The sequence below is a fragment of the Manacus candei genome, unplaced genomic scaffold (assembly GCF_025592945.1).
Source record: "Manacus candei isolate 608988 ecotype Guabito, Panama unplaced genomic scaffold, ASM2559294v1 h1tg000033l, whole genome shotgun sequence".
NCBI classification, from domain to species: Eukaryota; Metazoa; Chordata; class Aves; order Passeriformes; family Pipridae; genus Manacus; species Manacus candei.
This window is the reverse complement of record NW_026138081.1, coordinates 9868610-9885944: the sequence shown is the minus strand read 5'-3', so window position 1 is coordinate 9885944 and position 17335 is coordinate 9868610. Positions and strand designations below refer to the sequence as shown.

At 44.6% G+C, this 17335-nt stretch overlaps 1 protein-coding gene and 1 long non-coding RNA gene across 13 annotated transcripts in view; one reads left to right on the top strand and one right to left on the bottom strand.

Annotated features, from left to right (window-relative positions):
- Positions 1–297: 297 nt before the first annotated feature.
- LOC127472860 (uncharacterized) lies at positions 298–8069 on the bottom strand. 5 transcript variants are annotated; one of them, XR_007905190.1, is made up of 5 exons: positions 7906–8069; positions 6386–6527; positions 6095–6286; positions 5852–5968; positions 298–1582 (listed from the first exon to the last, which is right to left on the bottom strand). It is a non-coding gene; the product is annotated as an uncharacterized LOC127472860 (long non-coding RNA). The 5 variants fall into 5 exon arrangements; XR_007905186.1 differs by lacking the exon at positions 298–1582 and adding an exon at positions 5275–5680; XR_007905187.1 differs by lacking the exon at positions 298–1582 and adding an exon at positions 5275–5680 and having other exon boundaries at positions 5852–5964.
- A 176-nt stretch (positions 8070–8245) lies between these two features.
- Positions 8246–17335, top strand: part of PHF21A (PHD finger protein 21A) — a 127817-nt gene continuing 118727 nt past the window's right edge. For 2 of the 8 annotated variants that reach the window (XM_051791638.1, XM_051791644.1), the window contains exon 1: positions 8246–8679. The gene's annotated coding sequence lies outside the window, so the exon portion shown is untranslated. Of the gene's footprint in view, positions 8680–8753; positions 8963–8992; positions 9398–17335 lie in introns of those variants that run through there. The other 6 variants (XM_051791643.1, XM_051791645.1, XM_051791641.1 and 3 more) reach the window with 5 other exon arrangements.

The window sequence follows — 17335 nt, the reverse complement described above, 5'->3', positions numbered from 1 at the left end:
ATATTTTGCAACTTGCCTATCACTCAAACAACAGAAGAATTGAGTGGAAGATATTAAAATCAATTATAAATAAAATATCCGTGAGGACCTCTCTCTACAAACACGTGTCTCTGAATTTATGATGTGGTAGCTGTATTGTAAGACATGACTAAATAAAAAGGGCAATGTCTCGCTGTGCAGACGTCTTCCCTGTCCATCAGGTTTATTGACTCTTTTTTTGATCTTTATTTTGCCCCTTCTCACTCAATTCAAAACTCAGCCACATTAAACTCTGGATTATCCCAGAAAGCAGCAAGATAAGATAACACAGCCAAAGCAGAAACCCAGAAATAGCCAGACCCATCAGGGAAGCTTGGAGAAGAAGGTGTCATGCCATCAGGGAGGACTGGTGACTCCAGAGGCTGTGAAACGCAGGGGGCCACAGCTCCTCAGAAGATGCAAGGCTGTGTGGCATGGTGGTGTGTGAGCGAGCCCATGCTAGTTCAGCATCAGTCATCTCGGGGGTATCTTTACCCACAATACACTTAATCCCAGACAATCTAGAGATGACTAAAGCTACTTATTGTTGGCCCGTGAAAACTCACTGCACGTTTGCACTAGCATTGACCTTTCTGTCCACTGAGTCATTTTAAACTCTTATTCTTGCATGCAAAGCCAGGCAGAGCTCTGCTCCTAGGTTTCCCCTTCCTCATCCCTCCATAACACTTACTTCACAGCTCTTCTTCCCTCCCTTGTCCTTGTGCCTATGCTGAGCTACTTTTCAGCACAGTAAAATCAAGACAACATGTAATAAATACACAGGATTCCAGTAGTTTAATACTTCCCAAAGCTTACTACTTCTTTACTGTGTTCAAACATTGATACTTTTCTTGCTACATTACTCTATAGGACAAAATGATGCTCAGCTGGTAGTCCCAAACTGGCAGCTCAAATATATGTCTAGTTAAATACTTAGAGAACTGAATTGCTTCTTAGATGCTCCATCCACTCAAACTACAGGCTTTTTATGTATCTAGTGATATAGAAGGGTTTAGGGGACAAATTTACAGAAATATTTTTGAAAACCACAATCAGTATTTATATTTGAAGTACTTAACACCTTGCAATTATCATCATCCTATAGTTTTCCTTAGCTCCTTGCCTCTCTTCTCTGGTTTATCACGTCTCTCCTTAAGGTGCCAAAATGACCACTAACATCTGAAAAGACTAAACAGACATGATACCCCTTCTATTGGTGTTTAATTGTTTACAGAAATGCACTTTTTTTTTTGACGCTGTTTGTCAGAATGTCTGATTTCTATGCATGTGGGAGGCCTACCTGTTGCCATATCTATATGTCTGCATTACAACCTGGTAGTTGCTGTCATGGTCTGTGGCTCATGCCTTTGGTTTACCAGTCTGCCTTTCTATTTGCTTATCAGGCTAGTGACACACTGATATGCTCCATTACAAAAGTTGCAAATTCCTTTCAGCGGGTCCCTGAAAACATACTCAGCGGTTTCATTTCCATTCATAGCTTTACAATTCTATTACATTTTTCCTCTTCAAGTTCCTCAAAGGTAGGAGAATTCTTCTGAAGGATCTGGAAAAGGGTATTTTGATGGAGACTAATCACTAGTAGTCCAATAATCTCCGGCTGAAAAATTTAGCAGGGTGACCAACATTACAACAAATCAGTTTGAATTAGTGGGCATTCTGTTGTTTAACAAAAAGGACAATGAGTCAAAAAGAGTTTCTTTTACCTGATAATGGAACTGCAATTGCTCCTAGGATACTTCATACCACTGGCTTAAAAATGAGAAACTGCTGCCTGGACCATTTGCATCTTGGCACACAATCTCTAGTTCATTGTGATTCTAAACAGTGTACAGGATCCATAAGCATGCTTAGTCAGCCTGGCCAGCCACCTGAGAGCCATGAGCAATGTCCCCTTTATGACTCCTCACTTCTACTTAAAGAGAAAAGATAAAAAATACAAGGAGACCCATTCCTCTTGACTCCCAGACACAGGATTGCTGCTCAGATCTTCCTTCAATCTGGAAGCAGCCAGACCACCAGCCTTTCTGAAAGCAGATGCACCTCCAGAAGCAGAAAGCAATGGCTTAGGAAGGGTAAAATACCCTCTGGCCTCCTGTAATTTCGGATCTGATACAGAAGTAGTGGTTGAAATATCCAGCATTTTGCTAAAGGTCAGATCAGATAAGGAGATTACAACCTTTCTGACTTTACATACCGAAACCTTAACAAGACCGAAAGCCTAAGAGGGAAACCAAGGAAGAAGACCTCTGGGAGCTGTTGGCAAGTATGAGACAGTGGTGGGTCCTCACAGGTGCCCTCCACTCTCTGGGTGCAGCAGGCCAGGCCCTGAGCTACAGTCCTCTACTTTCTGTATGAAATAATGGGTATCTCTGGTAACCAAAACAGTAAGTGATCAGGCGAAGAGATGGCAGGATGGAGTTATCCTTTCAAGGCCAACCTCAGAAGAGCTTGCATCCCCAGTGAAATCCCACTACAGACATAACACTATGCTGCGCTGACAGGCCTTCCCTGGCTCAGCTGCTGGGGGCCAGCCTGGAGAACATGAATTTTGCAAAAGGAACAGGGCAGCCTGAATGTTGAATTACTTTTCCTGGAATATAGGTCCCAGCCAATGCACTCCTTACGACCGTTTTTAGCTCATCCTATCTGCCTCCCAGGCAGAACATCAGAAAAGTGAGATTTGTGGCTGCACTGCTGCTGCCCGGACCGACTGACAGCTGATGAGTAAGCAAGTTGTTTTGGGATGAAACGGGGTAAGCAGGGGTCTGCTTTATTGGCTGCTGTGAGCAATAGCTCCCGTGTAAGGCAATAATCCATGGTGGAAGTCAGAGGTTGTTGTGTTAAGCAATGCAATTTCCACTTAGGCTGATATCCTTAATGGTGAATGCCTCATGTGAGCCATGTTTTCAGGCTCTAGCCCCAACTGGTGGTCTAAACAGTCCGCTTAATTTTCCTTATCATCTGGAAGTGAGTGATGCCCTATCCTTCCCTGACCCTGGGAAGGGGAAGATATTTGCTTGTGGAAGGAGCTTCTTGCCTGGATTCTGCTGGAGAGATAACCCCGTGTTCAAACACCAATGAGAAAAACAGAGATTGCCGACTGTTTTCTTAGGCTGGGGTATGTCTTGCCTGAAATGGTCTTATGGCTTTCTCTTTTAAGCACGGCTGCACAGGCTATCTCCTCTCTTACTTGCAGCCATCTAGCATTCCTGCCAAAAGCACAGTGAAAAACAGCAATAAGCAAGTAACTAACTCTTAGTTTAGTTTTTAAGGTAGTTTTGTTGCTGAAAACCAGGGGAAGAGAAAATGCTATGTGGCTACTCTTCTGTCAACCTAATCTGTGACCTGTGTGTTAGGAGCCAGAGCATTTGCTGGTAATTCCTTTTAACAAGAGCTGCTACAAGACTGTTTCTGTGTGTTAACTAATGTCTTCTAAGATTTTGTCCCAAGTATTCTCAACAAACAGCACTGCAAGATGGGATGGCTACAGCAAAGCTAGCATGTTATGATGTAACTTCTTATTTTGAACACTTGGCACAATAATTGTCAGCAATGACTATTACTCTTGAGTTGCCCCTGCATTAATACTTTACATGTACTGTGCTTCTTTCTCTGAAATTCTTCAAAACTGGTGAAATAACATTCAATGAGAAATACCATTTAGCAGCTCCTTAAAAGTTCTCATCAAATCCTGTTGATTTTTCTGAGTTTTACACTAACTTTGAAATGACTTTGGATTAGCCTTGTACTTCTAAGTGCTCTTAGGAAACAAACTTGGCAAAGAGGGCTGGATGAGCATCCAGGATGATGTGATCAAGCAGAAAGTGCAAAATCTGGACAAACCAAACTATGACTTTTGATGAGCAGTATCACATTTGGAGGCAGAAGTGCATGGGTCAACTTTGTGCACAAAGACTCAACAAGCAAAGGAGGGAATGTTTTTGCTAGCAAGAAATCTTCTAGCAAGATTTCTTTTCACTGCAAGGAAATCATGCTAGATATCTCTGTACGAAGCCAACGAACAAACCCAGCCAGTTTATTCAAGCATTTGGCTGTGCATTTGATGGTTATTATTGCTTTCCATTTCGTACATGAAACCACTTCTAATGCTACAAGAAGGTGAATGCTTCACATACACCTGTAGTGGCCCTTTTTGCTGACGTGGAAGTGAAGTAGCACAAAGGCAGGAACCACTTCTCTTCAGCATTGCAAGTCTGAACAAAGGAGTAGTGTATGTGCACTGCTTTTAAAGGAAAAACTTCCAGCATGTCTGTGATAATCAGGTGGTTTAAACTGCTGAGTTCGGTTTGGTTGATGAGAAGTCCAACATGACCCAGCAATGTGCAGGGTCACATCCTGGGCTGCACCAAAACCACTGTGGCCAGCAGGTCGAGTGAGGTGCTTCTCCCTCTCTACTCTGCTCTCCGGAGACCTTATGAAAAGCTGGAGTGCTTTGTCCTATTCTGTGGTCCCCAGTATAAGAACAACACGGACCTGCTGGAGCAAGACCAGAGGAGGGCCACGAAGATGATCAGAGGGCTTGAGCATTTCCCATGTGAAGATGGGCTGAGAGAGTTGGGGCTGTTCAGCCTCTGAGGAGACGTTATAGCTGTTCTCCAGTACCTAAAGGGGGTCTACAAGAAAGCTGGAGAGGGACTTCTGACAAGGCATCTAGTGATAGGACAAGGGGGAATGACTTTAATCTGAAAGACAGTAGATTTCAATTAAATGTTAGCAAGAGATTCTTCACTGTGAGGGTGGTGAGGCACTGAAACAGGTTGCCCAAAGAGGCTGTGGATGCTCCATCCCTGGAAGTGTTCAAGGTCAGGTTGAATGGCACTCTGAGCAACCTGGTCTTGCAGAATGTGTACCTGCCCTTGGCAGGGGGGTTGGAACTAGACAATCTTTAAGGTCCCTTTCAACCCAAAGCATTCTATGATTCTGTGCAAATGATCTGAGCCACTCTACCTGGCTGTGACCCAAAGATTACTGTGGGCAGTGTGTGAGTACCCATTAGGGTTTGAGTTCTAAGACAAACCATGAAAAATTTCTGTGTGCATCTACAGTAACAGCTAATGATTATTTTTCCTTTGTCCAAAGTTCATCTCCAAAACAAACTTTAGGCTGTGTGTATTGACTTCTCAGCAGAATAAACATGCCAAATCTCTAAAAACACTTAAATCACTCATTCTAGCTTCATTTAACTTGCTTGTTAACCAGGAAGAGAAAAAAACAGTGAAATACATTGGCTTTACTCAGTTATTTATTTCTCTGGTGTGTCTATCAAAAAAATCTGAAGGAAAAAAGCAACTCTGGTCTTATAGTTTTCAGAGTAAGCTGACTCCCCTTCTTGCTTCAAACTCTAACTGAAGGTAAAATCAAAATCCAGGCTGTCTTGGCTGTAACACTCAGCCTCTACAGCTTGAAGGGCTGGTAGTAAAAGTTTACACGGAGGGAGGAAAATCAGAGTTTTGGGGCTGGGATTTTCAGAGTATTTAAAAATTGGTTATGGACTCAAGACTGGAGGGGTGAGGAGGGAGGTGGCTGGACGGTGCCCCAGCCCCAGGAGAAATCACAGTAAACTACAAGCAGATCTGACAGTAATAGACCTTGTCCCAGGATTACTTGATCTGTTCAAAAGCTGTAGAAGTAAAGTAGAAAGAAGTATAAAAAGCAAATATATATTCATTAGAAACTGTGTAATATCTTAATTATACTAACCATAACACTTCTTGACAGTGTTGGACACATGAAAAATCTATTGCAGTGGCTGCTAGATTTTTGGTAGTCCTGTCCACGTGCCCTTCCTTACCTGTTATTCCATGAACTGTGTACCTATTGGTAACTATTTCACAAGCACTCTGATATATTCTCTGTGTTTTTCTTTTTTTAGTTCTCCATCAGCCCTGCTGTTCAGTATCATACCTGGCTTGAAAAAAAAAAGAGAAAGAAAAAAAAAAAAGACGGTATAGGAGAGATTGTCTCAAAAAGAAAAAGCCAAACAAAGTGACATTAAAAAAAAAGGCATTTTTGGATTACTCCATTTGCTTTGTACCTTTTCCTTTTTGTTCCTTTAAGGTTTGTGTCTCTAAGGTCACATCCACAAACCCAGAGGCTAGAAACTTCATTAAAAAAAAACCCAAACCTGAATTTCTTGCATAATTGTATGAGTCCAGGAGCTACAGCTTTAAGAAGGGCACTAAATGTTGTAAAGTTCACAATTAAATCACACAGAATTGGTAACCACCTGAGGGAAAAGAACGGGGAAAATAACAGTAACTAAATAAACAATGGCCCAATATTTTTTTACAGTTGAGAGGAAACCTTGCTGTAAACGCTCACTCACATTGAGCCCACTAGAATCCTCCAGATGATAAAACTCTGCGTTACTGCCCAATTACGACAAGTCCCCGAGTTACTCATCATGACTGCTTTATGGATTTAGTTTCACAATAAAATAATGAGTTCATCGTGACTTCCTGAAGCATCTGCAGAGATAATGCAAACACTTACTTTTATTCACAACTTGTGAGCATTCTGAAGAAATAAAGTGATGAGAGAGGCTATTTAAAAAAAATGGAGTTCGCATTGCATCAAACACGGTCTTTTTGTGAGAGCTCACGCAAAGTCCGCGGCGTCCAGAATATGTCCCACTGCTTTACCAATGGTGGCTCCGAGATAAAGGCCAGGTTTTAAGTATTTCTGAGACTTCGGAGACTTTCAGAAGGCGGAGACGCACAGGGGCATGCCTGTAACTTAAGCCAGTGTATTGCAGATGAGGACCGACCCCGCACAGGTCAGCTGCTCGCGTTCGGGCAGCCCCCCGCAGCTCATTGTGCCCAAGCTGGCAGCTGAGGGGACGGTGGTCCCCGAGCCGCCGCACGGGCGGGCCCGGCACCGCCCCTGGGGGCGAGGGACGGAGGGAGGGAGCGAGGAGCCCCCGAGTCACGTTTGTTTGATTTTCACGCCAACGGGCACCGCAGAAACCTTTTAATCCATGGCGTGCAACTTCCTTGCTTTGAACCTGCTTATGAAAGTTTCTGACTGGCCACGGTTTTTGGTTCTCTTGTTTTGGTGTTTGTTTGTTTTTTTTTTTTCTTTTGGGAGGGGAATTAGAAAAGGAAGGAGAGATAAAAAAAAACAAAACAAAACAGGGAAACTGATGCGGCGCCGCTCGCACGAAAGCAAATGGCAGCATCGCCCGGCACCGGAGTAGTAAGTTAATAAATAAATAAGCCAACCCCGCTGCGCGAACGGCGAGGAGGAGGAGGGAACACCCTCCCTCCCTGCCCGGCCGCGCGGCGAGCGGGTGCGCTATTCCTGCGAATAACATGGCAGGGCCGGCGGTGCGGGGAGGGGAGGAGGGCGGCTCTTGGCCCGGACGGCCGGGCCGTGGCGCATCCGCGGCTCATCCAGGGGGATGATCATCCAGGGGGATGAGGCCGCCGCTCTCGCGCTCCTCCCGCCGCCGCTTCCTGCGCGCGCCCCCCGCCCCCCCCGCGGCCCTGTTGCATCAACTTCCTGTGCGGAGCCCCTCGCGGCGGGGCCCCACGCGCCACGGCTCCCCCCGCCCGCTTCCTGCGCGCGACGCCGCGCGCGCGCCCGCGCGCCGCCCCCGCCGAGCCCCGCGCGCCGGGCCGGGCGGGCGGGGGGAGGGAGGGGTGATGGGGGGGTGTATGGGGGGGGGTCGGCAGGCGCGCGGCCCCCCCCGCCCTTCGCGCTGCTCCCCCCGGTCCCCGCGCCCTCACGGCCGCCCGGTACCGGCGGTGCGGCGCAGCGCGGCCGCCCCGTGCCCGCCGCGGCCGGCGGCGCCGCTGCTCCGGCAGAGTTTGGTGCCCTACTTCACTCTACTTTAGTTTCACTCACTTTACATCCGGGCTTTTTCCCTAGGCAATGGGGGCCGCAGCGCAGCCCGTTCCTTAGGCAAAGGGAAATAAATTCGCCGCACCGACACGTCAAATAGTCCCCCCTTAGGAGAAGCCGCCGAGCCCGCCCTCCCGGCTCCCCCCCCGGCCCGGACCCGGCCGGCGGCGCCCCTCCGTCGCAGTGGGGAGGGGGGAGCGTGGGCGTGGGCGCAGCGGTCCCCGCTCCCCCTACGGGTCTCCGGCGGCGGGCCGGGCCAGGCCGGGGCGGGCGGGGGCGCGCGCGGCGGCGTGTCGGGAGCGCGCCGCAGGCAGGCAGGCAGGGAGGCCGGTGGCGGAGGGATCCCAGCGAGCGGTGCTGCGGCCGGGCCGGGTGAATGGGATTGAAGAAGAGTTCAGCTTCTCGGCTTGTTTTTGTGTCACAGTTTCTCTCCTCCTGCGCCTCTCCGGCTTCGTGCCGCCCTCCCCGCCCGCCCTCTCCTCCCCGCCGCAGGAGGAGCCCCCCGCGGAGAGGGGAAAGGAAAAGGACCCCACAGAGGCGAGAGCGAGCGAAGAGGAGGAGGAGAAGGGAGCAACCTACCATCTTCCACTCCCCGCTTAGCTTAAAGAAAGTGAGAGGAGGAGAGAGAGAGAGGCGCCCAGAAGAGGCGGACAGGGAGGCCCAGAGGAGCGGCGGCGCCGGCACCCTCCCCCTATGAAGAAGAGTCCTCCCCCTCACAGAGAGGTCCTGCCAGGGGGACCCCGGCCGGCCCGCAGCACCACCGCCGCCGCCAGCAGGGTGTAGTATCCCACCTTTCGGATTCGCCTCCTCCTCCTCCCTGCCCCCCCCCGCCCCCCGGGCGCCGTCCCCCCTCTCCCCCCCGCGCCCCCCGGGATGGCGCCAGCGCGCCCCGCACTCTCCGGCCAACTTGGCGATGAGGAGCAGCAACTTCGCCACGGCCCCCGGCCCCTCCCTCGGGGGGGTGGCGGGGAAGAGCGGAGCGTCCCGGGGCGGCCCCCCGGCCTCCCCGGCAGAAGTTTGCGAGCGGGAGCGGGAGAGGTGGAGGAGGGTGACACTTGGGGTAAAAGGAGGAGGTGACACATTGGGGTTGGGGGGAGGAGCAGGGGAAGGAGATGACACATTGCACTGGGGATGGGGTGGGGGAGGGAGGCTTATCCCCTCCCCTCCGGTTTCCTTCAGGATGATTATTTCCAGGCCCTTTTCTCTTGGTCGGGTCCTTCGCCGCGATGCTGTCGGGGAAGTTTTATTATTATCTGGGAAATGATGCCGCTCTCGATGATGGATAATTCGTAGTAAAGCCGCTGCTGCGTTTTTTTTTTTTTCCTTCCCTCCTTCCTTTCATTCGTCTTTGTGGCCCGAGCAGCGCCGGGAAAATTCCGTTTCTTCAGCAACTTGTTATTCCGGAGCCGGGCCTGCCCCTCTCGCCCTGGGGCTGCCCTTCCCGCACAGGTACGGGGCCGGGGGCCGGGGGTGCCCACTCCTGCTCCGGCATTAGGTACGGACACTTCCTTATTTTTATTTTTTCCCTCCCTCCTGCGCCCGTGTAGGTGGAGTGGGGCTCTATGTGGGACTCTGCCATTTGGTGTAGTCCTCTTGTGCATGCTCCTTTCTTCACTTGCCTTTCTGCGGGATTTTTTTTTTTTTTTTGGTGGTAGTGTGTGTTTTGATTTTTTTCTGTTCTTTATTATTCCGAGCTTCGCTGTCGGTAGAGCTTTCCCCCCAGCTACCTTCTGCAGTTTGGTGGGCGCTGATGGGATTGTACGATGAGGTTTTTTGGGTAAATTCGTGTTAGATTAATGCATGGAGCTCTTCATTCAACTTCTTCTCAAGTGTCAAAAAATGAGGCTATGAACAGATGTGTTTCAATATGGAGAGATTTCCAAGTTCCTAATTCTTGGGGGTGGAGGAAAGAGTGCCATTGGAGAGTGGCTTTTGTTTTCGATTGGTGAACAAATGTCATCACATTTCAGTCACGTGCTGTAATATTCTTTGTTCAGCTATCAAAGTATGATATCTCCTACACCTGTTCCCACTTTTTAATTGTAAGTAACGGTGATTGCCTGCAAATCTTATAATTGTGGGTAGGAGTGCTTCCCCCCTTTCTCCTCCTCCTACCCCCTTTGGATATTTGTTTGGGCCCAAGCGCTGAGCTTGACAATGAACTTTTGTTCGCTGTGGAGACTGCATGTAAAAAGGTCCCACTGGGGGTAATAACTTAGCGTGTCACGGGAAAGTTGTGTACTGTGATGTACGGCAGGTCTGAGCGTGGAAAAATCAGGTGGGGATGTGCGCTCCGTAATGGCAGGGCTCCAGTAAGGGGTAGGCTCTTTTGGGCCACGGAAATTTTCTTGTGGTGTTGCTTGTTATCAGGTTAAAGGACGGTTTCTCCTGTACACCAAGATAGATACATGGCTTTATAGATGGATGCATCTTTTTTACTTAGCTGTAGATTTTCAGGTATCAGAAATAAGAAGGATTTTGGCTGTCTGTTTACTTTTTTTTCCCCATTGTGCTCACTTCTAACAATGAAGACACCTGCTTAGTTTCAGTTTTGTAAGTCAGCTTCCTCTGGCTTTCCTGTCCTTCGCCGGGTTAGTTGGTGGGGCTGGGTCTGCTACATAGCAGGGGAGTTTTTAACTTTGATAAAGATGGACTTATTTCGGGGCTTAATTTGTGAAAAAAATAACATTCTTTTCAAAGCCTTAGGAAAAAAAAACAACCCTTAAAAATATAAAATTCATTATTTCTGCCAGGTTAAATGCTAAAATGTTTATATTAAGCTTGTTAGTGATCATGTATGATATAACTTTATAGGTTATATTAAATAGTGATATTAAATTACTACTGAGAACAGGATCTTGAAAAAAGAAACAAAAAATATGCATAGCTGCTCATATTAGTTAAAGAAGTTAATTACCACACTTAAGTAGAAAGATCACAGACTTTGAGAATTTTATTCATATCTGTGCATGCTTCAAGATAGCTAAATGAAACTGCCTCTTTGGGGGCACTTTTTATTATTGTTTCCTAGAAAGGAATTCTGTAGCTCAATTAATGAAACTTTAAAACTGTATTTTAAAAAAATGATGTGATTCTTCCATGTTTTTAAACCTTTCAACTTTACTGTGGTAGAGAAATTAGATTATTTTATGATAGTTACATCAGCTAGGAGTTTGAGCTCATACAGAGGGATTATGAAGCAACTTCTTTATCCATTGATTTCATGTTGCATAGTAGCATGGGTAGAGTGTCTCTTCAAGGTCTTAAGAGACCCGTTGTCTAGCAGAAGGTAGGTGCTTGCTCACTGAGAGTACTTACCACCAGCTGGATGTCACCTGTGTCATATCCCCACTTTTTAGCTGTACTGGCCCGAGTGACAAGAAACTTGGAGTGGATCCCATTGTGGATTTTGTTGATTTTTCATTTAACTAACAAAGCTAACGTGTATAATTCAAAATGTTGTGTTGAGGAGTATTTTGTTATTAATAATTATTTTGCCATTAGTTATTGTAAGATTTCTACAGGAAAGCTTTTAATCTTTGCTCTTCTCTGTGTGCTCCCTGAACTGGATTTGTTATGAATTGGAAGAAGGCATTTGAAAGTGGTTTTCTTTCTTTAGGGAATGAAAATAAAAAACTTTTCTTTCAAAGAACTTAAAGCAAAATGAGGAAATTAAAACTTATGTTGCTCAGAAAAAAAAAAAGTGCTGTTGTGTTTTCCGGCTTCAACGGTGAAATCTCTGCTTTGATTTTAGGTTTTGTAACCCTAAGCCGTTCAGCTTCAGCTGTGCTTCAAGAATTGGGCCTAAATAGTTCTTAATTCAACTTCTCTTTTTTTTAGAGATGACGTTTTCTATGTGCCTGTTCAACTTAGAAATTATGGTTCAAAAAAAAATAGTTAAAAATGTCTTGGAGTGGATCTGTACAAGGGATACAATTTTCATGCACTTTTTGTTTGTTTGTTTTTGAAAATAAAATGTGTTTTATTGACTCCGTAGAAAGTTGTAAAATTCCGTGTTCAGTTGGAAAGCTTTGATAGTGAGCCTGGCTATCACTTGGGTTGCTCATGCAGTTTGTTTATAATGAACACATTGTAGCTGTTCAGTTCCTTTATACTTATTCTCAGAGCCCTGAAGAACTTTATTTGGTCAAATGAATTGATACTGGAAATTGTTTACCATGGAGATTTCTCTTTCATTTTAGTCCAGTTTGAAGGAACCTTGATGGACTATCTTATTTCATATGTTATTCGCATTTTTTGTGGATACCAGAAACTCAAGATGACTATCATGTGAGAAACACATGTTGGTGACTTAGTCTTTTTTACTATTGTTTCTGGTTTGTTGGTTTTACTTGTTTAAAATCCTCCAGAAAGAACTTCATAGCTGTGATAGGGCTTTGCTTTTTGAGGGGCCATCATACAGGGATGTGAACTGTAAAGCTTCTCCTTCGAGAGAGGCTTCTTGTGTAGAAGGAGCAGTGCTAAAAACCTATTATTAAGCTTCTAATAGTATTTCTTCACTGTCCCCTTCACCCTTTATGCTCACAACTGTGCAGTCACATGCGTAGCTGTATACTAGAAGTGTAAGACTCTACAAAAGGCCTGGCTCCTGTATGTTCGTGAATTGCCCTTGTTCAATTACTCTGTGCCAGAAAGCAGCTCACATCCTGTTTCTGATGTATTTTAACAGCACAAAGGTTATTTAGGAACAAACCATATACTGGAAAGGTGGGGCAGAGCACAGAAGGGTTTTGAGATGTCTGCTAAATGCAAGGGGCTAGATACTTACTTCTTTACCATGTAAATAGAGGGTATAAAAGGATAGTTTTTATAGGTATCTTACATTAATATTTCATGTTCAGTATAGCACAAAGCCAGTGTTTGGCTTATGCTGGTGGTAGAGAGATGCATTATGCAGGCAAAAAAGAATTTTATTTACATTTGGCGGGGGGTAACTTTGTGTTTTCTTATTTCTCTTTCTTTTTTTTTTCCTTATTGCAAGTACAGTCTCATTTAAAAAAGAAAAGCCCTTGTGTTTCTTTCAAAAGTTTTAAATAATTTGTGGCTCCTGCACCGTACCAAGTTCTCACTGGACTCCTCACTTTTATGATTTTGAGTTTGTTTGACTCTACTTCTGTTATGTCGAAACCTTACAAAAGTGAAGTGGCAAGTATAGCTCATAGAATGTTTGTAAAATATATAGAAATCGAGAGTTTTTAAAATGTATTTAGTGATGAGGAAAGGTGCACTCACATGGCAGTCAGATTTTGCAGTTAGAATTGTCTGTCCCTAAAATAATTTTTGTAGCTGTAGAAAGTTCTGGCAGGACCCTTCCTTTGGTCTGAGAGGATTGACCCGTCTACTGTCCTAACAAAGCCTCAAGTTTACCACAGAGTCTTTTGTTTTAATACTTTGATCATGCCAGGTTTTGAGGAAAAGTGCTACTTGATATGGGCTTTCTGATTACTGTTTATATCATTTTAATATCTCTGATGGAATTATCAAGTACCTCGTGCCTTAAAAGCTCTTTGCCTATAAGGTTTGACCTATTATTTGTTCCCTCATGCCTGAGATTTCTTCTTCACTGTTATACAAGTACTCACTCCTGGATTAAAAGAGATTGGATGCTCAAAGCATGCTTTAAAAAACCTCACACCAGAAAACAAATGTTTCGCCCCCACCCCCGCTAGACCCCCAGCCCCTGCCTAATGTTTGTTGTTACTGGTGGGAATGCCTTTATAAGTGGTATGCAGAGGAGAGAGATCTCAGTCCTAGGCCACGCTCACACAACTTCTATGCTTCTTAATTTCTTGAAATGTTTGTTTTCTTATTCTGCCCCTCCACCTGACAGTACTGCACTTGTAGTCAAAAGAGAAAGTTCGCTTGATACAGAAGTTATGATGGCTGCCTCTGAATTGAGGGACTATCTTTGCAAGTGTAATTAGAAATAGGTTTTGAAAATGTAGTCTGTGTGTTTCTTGAATTGCAGTGTAGATATGTCAATGGTTAAAACAAACAAGGGCAGATTTGAGCCTGTGACTCTTAAGATGGCCTGTGCCTGGACTCAGTCTCCAGGCCTGCGAGAGAACTCCAGCAGAGCAGCCAAGCTTTCGGTGGTTTGGTTTCCTTGTTTCTGCCTGTGAAATACAAGCTGTCAGTAGGAAAGGGAGAAGGAACATTGATTCCTGCCCTTGTTCCTCTTCAACATTGCAGATCCAAGCGTTGTTAACCATGTGGATCCCAAAGGCAGTGTAGTTGCAAACATTTAATTGAGGAGATCAAGTGGTATCCTATTGAAGCTTTTAATTGTTTTAACAAAACTTCTGAGGAATCGCAATAATTATTTTCTGATAAGCTGGCTGATAGTAACTATGGCAACAGCTGTCTTTGGCCTATGGACGGCATTTCTGTGTTGACAAAACCTTTAGATGCTCCTGAGGCCTCTTGCCTCTGTAGGGAAGTGCATCAGGATGACTTTCGGGTGATTGAAGCATCACCATTTCTTTCTGTGGGATGCTGTCTTTCTCTTGGCCCAGCCTTTTCCTTTTGCATGGTCCTTTTTCTTTTGCATGTTTTTGCAGGTGTGCTGCCTGCTAGCCTGGAAGCGCTGCAAAGACTGTGGGGTACTACAAGGACTAAGGAAGCATATAAGTACTTAGGTGGTATTATATGTGCATATTACTGTTTTTTAATAATAATAATCCAGAGCTCAGGGAAAAGGGAAGGAAAAGAAACGAGGACTTATTCATTTTGTTCTCTGGTTGTTTCTTTCTTGGGTGAAAACCTTCTTAAAACATACTGGTAGGGGGAGCTGCCTTTCCCTTTACTGAAGTACAGCGTATTCCTCTCTGAGGCCTACGCTGAGACACAGCTATTTAATTTTCAGCTAAGCACTGCTTTTTCTCAGAAGAGAGGCAAGCCCCTGCTTCAGCATGTTGTAGAAATGGAGGAAGAACGCAATTTATTTCCAGATTACTAAATTCTGGACAGGGAGAATATGCCCCTCACCAAACATACTTTTCTTATTGGTATTCAGAAGAGTACGCTTTAATGTTATTGAATGTAACAGTCTTGGGAGAAAAAAAAAGTAAATTCTTATTGTATTTTAGTAAAAGATGATAAAAAGCTACGGCCCATTCTGCATGTTTAAAAGTAGCCAAGCTGCTGATTATTCTTTAAGGACTGTTGGTTAGCTGATGTTTATTTTTGCTGAAATCTTTGGCCTCTTAACTTCAGTATAGGAGAACTGGATATCAATCCAACTTACCTGATGATTAGTAGCAGCAGTGTCCCCTTACGCTGTGTGTGTTGTTTGTGGGCCTCTGGAAGTGTGCAATATGGCCTACATCTGGTCTCATCTTCAGCAAGAATGTGGCTTGTGGAAACTACAGGCCCCAGTGTGCTATGCTGTGTTTTTATCAGAGTGGCCTGCCTGGATTGTGATATCCTAAGGCATCCTGGGACCTGTAGTTTTCATGAGCAGAAACTGGAGATTTGGAGTGAAGAGTTAAAGATGCTACAGTGTTCTAGAAACCCAGTCCTCAATACCTTACACAGTTCTTGTTGGTCAGCTTAAGCCTGTGTAGCAACCAGGTATTTTTATTTACAAGTTGAAGACAGTTTGTAGTTGGGCAGTATTTTTAGAGAAAAGCAGTGGATGAAGGGAGCCTTCCAACTGCTTATGTGTTTTTGTACAAAGAATATATTAATAATTGCACTAACACCTTGCTTTGTCTCTGATTGCAAGTATCTTGTTTGATGTTCTGGGAATTTTTAATCTTTCAAATTAGTGCTATGGATGGAAACATACGGCAGAAGGAGATTTCTGTTACTGGCAGTATGGCAGCCATGTCGTTCTTTCCAGCTGCTGCCCAACTGTCGCAGTGGGTTTCTGTCAGAGCGAGAGGGAATTTGAGTGGCATTTTTACCTGCCGAGATCTCGCTTCTCTGCTGTGTTTCTTGAGAGCAAGTGATGACATAGGTGCCTTATGCAACAGAGCAGGGGACCCGGTTTGTGTTCTGGCTGGAGGGGCTGGTGACTCCATCTCTGATTCCCAAGGGGACACAGAGACTCACACACAGGTACTGGCAGGTGCAACCAAAGCAGAGCACATCTGGCAGTTTTTGTAAGGTGTATTTGAGTCTTGACCGCTGGGCTTGAATTCACATCAAAGTAAGTGACGTGTCTGAACTAGGGGTAGAAGAATAGTAACTTTTCAAAATGCTTGCTTTTATATCCATAAGAACTGTGTATTTTCACACAAGATGCTCGGTGGGATTTGCCACAGTTAACACGGACATTAATTTGATTTCAGTTGTTCAACCAGAAACAAGTTTAGTGTTTACTGTAGTCTGATGTGCCATGATTTGGATACTTCAGTTAATTTTCAAGTGCGTGAACATTTAACTTTAACTTTGCTCTTCAGTTTGTATGAGAGAGATATAAAAAGGTTTATATTTAAGTGCCAAACAATACGATATAAACATTTTTTATGTTTTTAGATAAAGTAACTAGAGCTCCAGTCTTGCAAAAAGTCACACGTATTTTACATTAAATCCTGCCAAAGTCAGAGAGAATAACTGAATGCCTGAAATCAGAATGTATATAAGTAGCACTAGGATTAAGACCTCCAAACTTCTAATGTTGGAAAGTATCTTCTTTGTAATCACTGTAACCTGAGTCCGTGTGACAAAATCCTTCTTTTAGTAAGTGTCCAGAAATTCCATGCATTGTGAATTCAGAGTTCATGTTTGCCTCATAGGTGTGCAAAAAAACCCCAAAACCTAAGGAAAAACTGCTTCCTCCTTCACCTGTACAGATTATATACATGACAGATATTTAAGTGATAGTAGCTTTCTTGAGACAGTGTATGTTGTCAGCACTGATGGGTTGTACACACTGTACGTTGCTGACATTTCTGTTTAAAACTGATGCAAAAAAGTAGATCTACAGAGATACATCTAAAACCCTACCTACACTGTAACTGTAACAGACTGTGTAAACAGTTAGTAAAATAGTTCTCTTTATGTGTTCCCAGCCCCTTCATAGCCCATGGGAAGCAAATTGCTGACAGGACACACTGTTAGCTGAAATAGTTACTAATAGTATCTTGACATGATTAGAAAGGCTCTCGTTGTTGCTGTGCAAGGATGAAATTCCCTTTCATTGGCTGATTGGACCTACAAAACAGGCAGGAGAAGAAACCCAGATAAATCTATAGTAGTGGAAAGATGATGTATCTTGTCCTTCAAGGACATTCTACCCTCTGTAGAGAGCCTGCTCCAGTGCCCTTTGTAAACACTGCTGTATCAGGATATTCTAGATAAGGAACATGGGTAATAGGGATGTACAAAAGGGTTTGATGCATAGTTGTAAATAAAAACTTTTCTATAAGTACTTCTTATCTCATAAGAGCAAATCTGTCCTGATCTG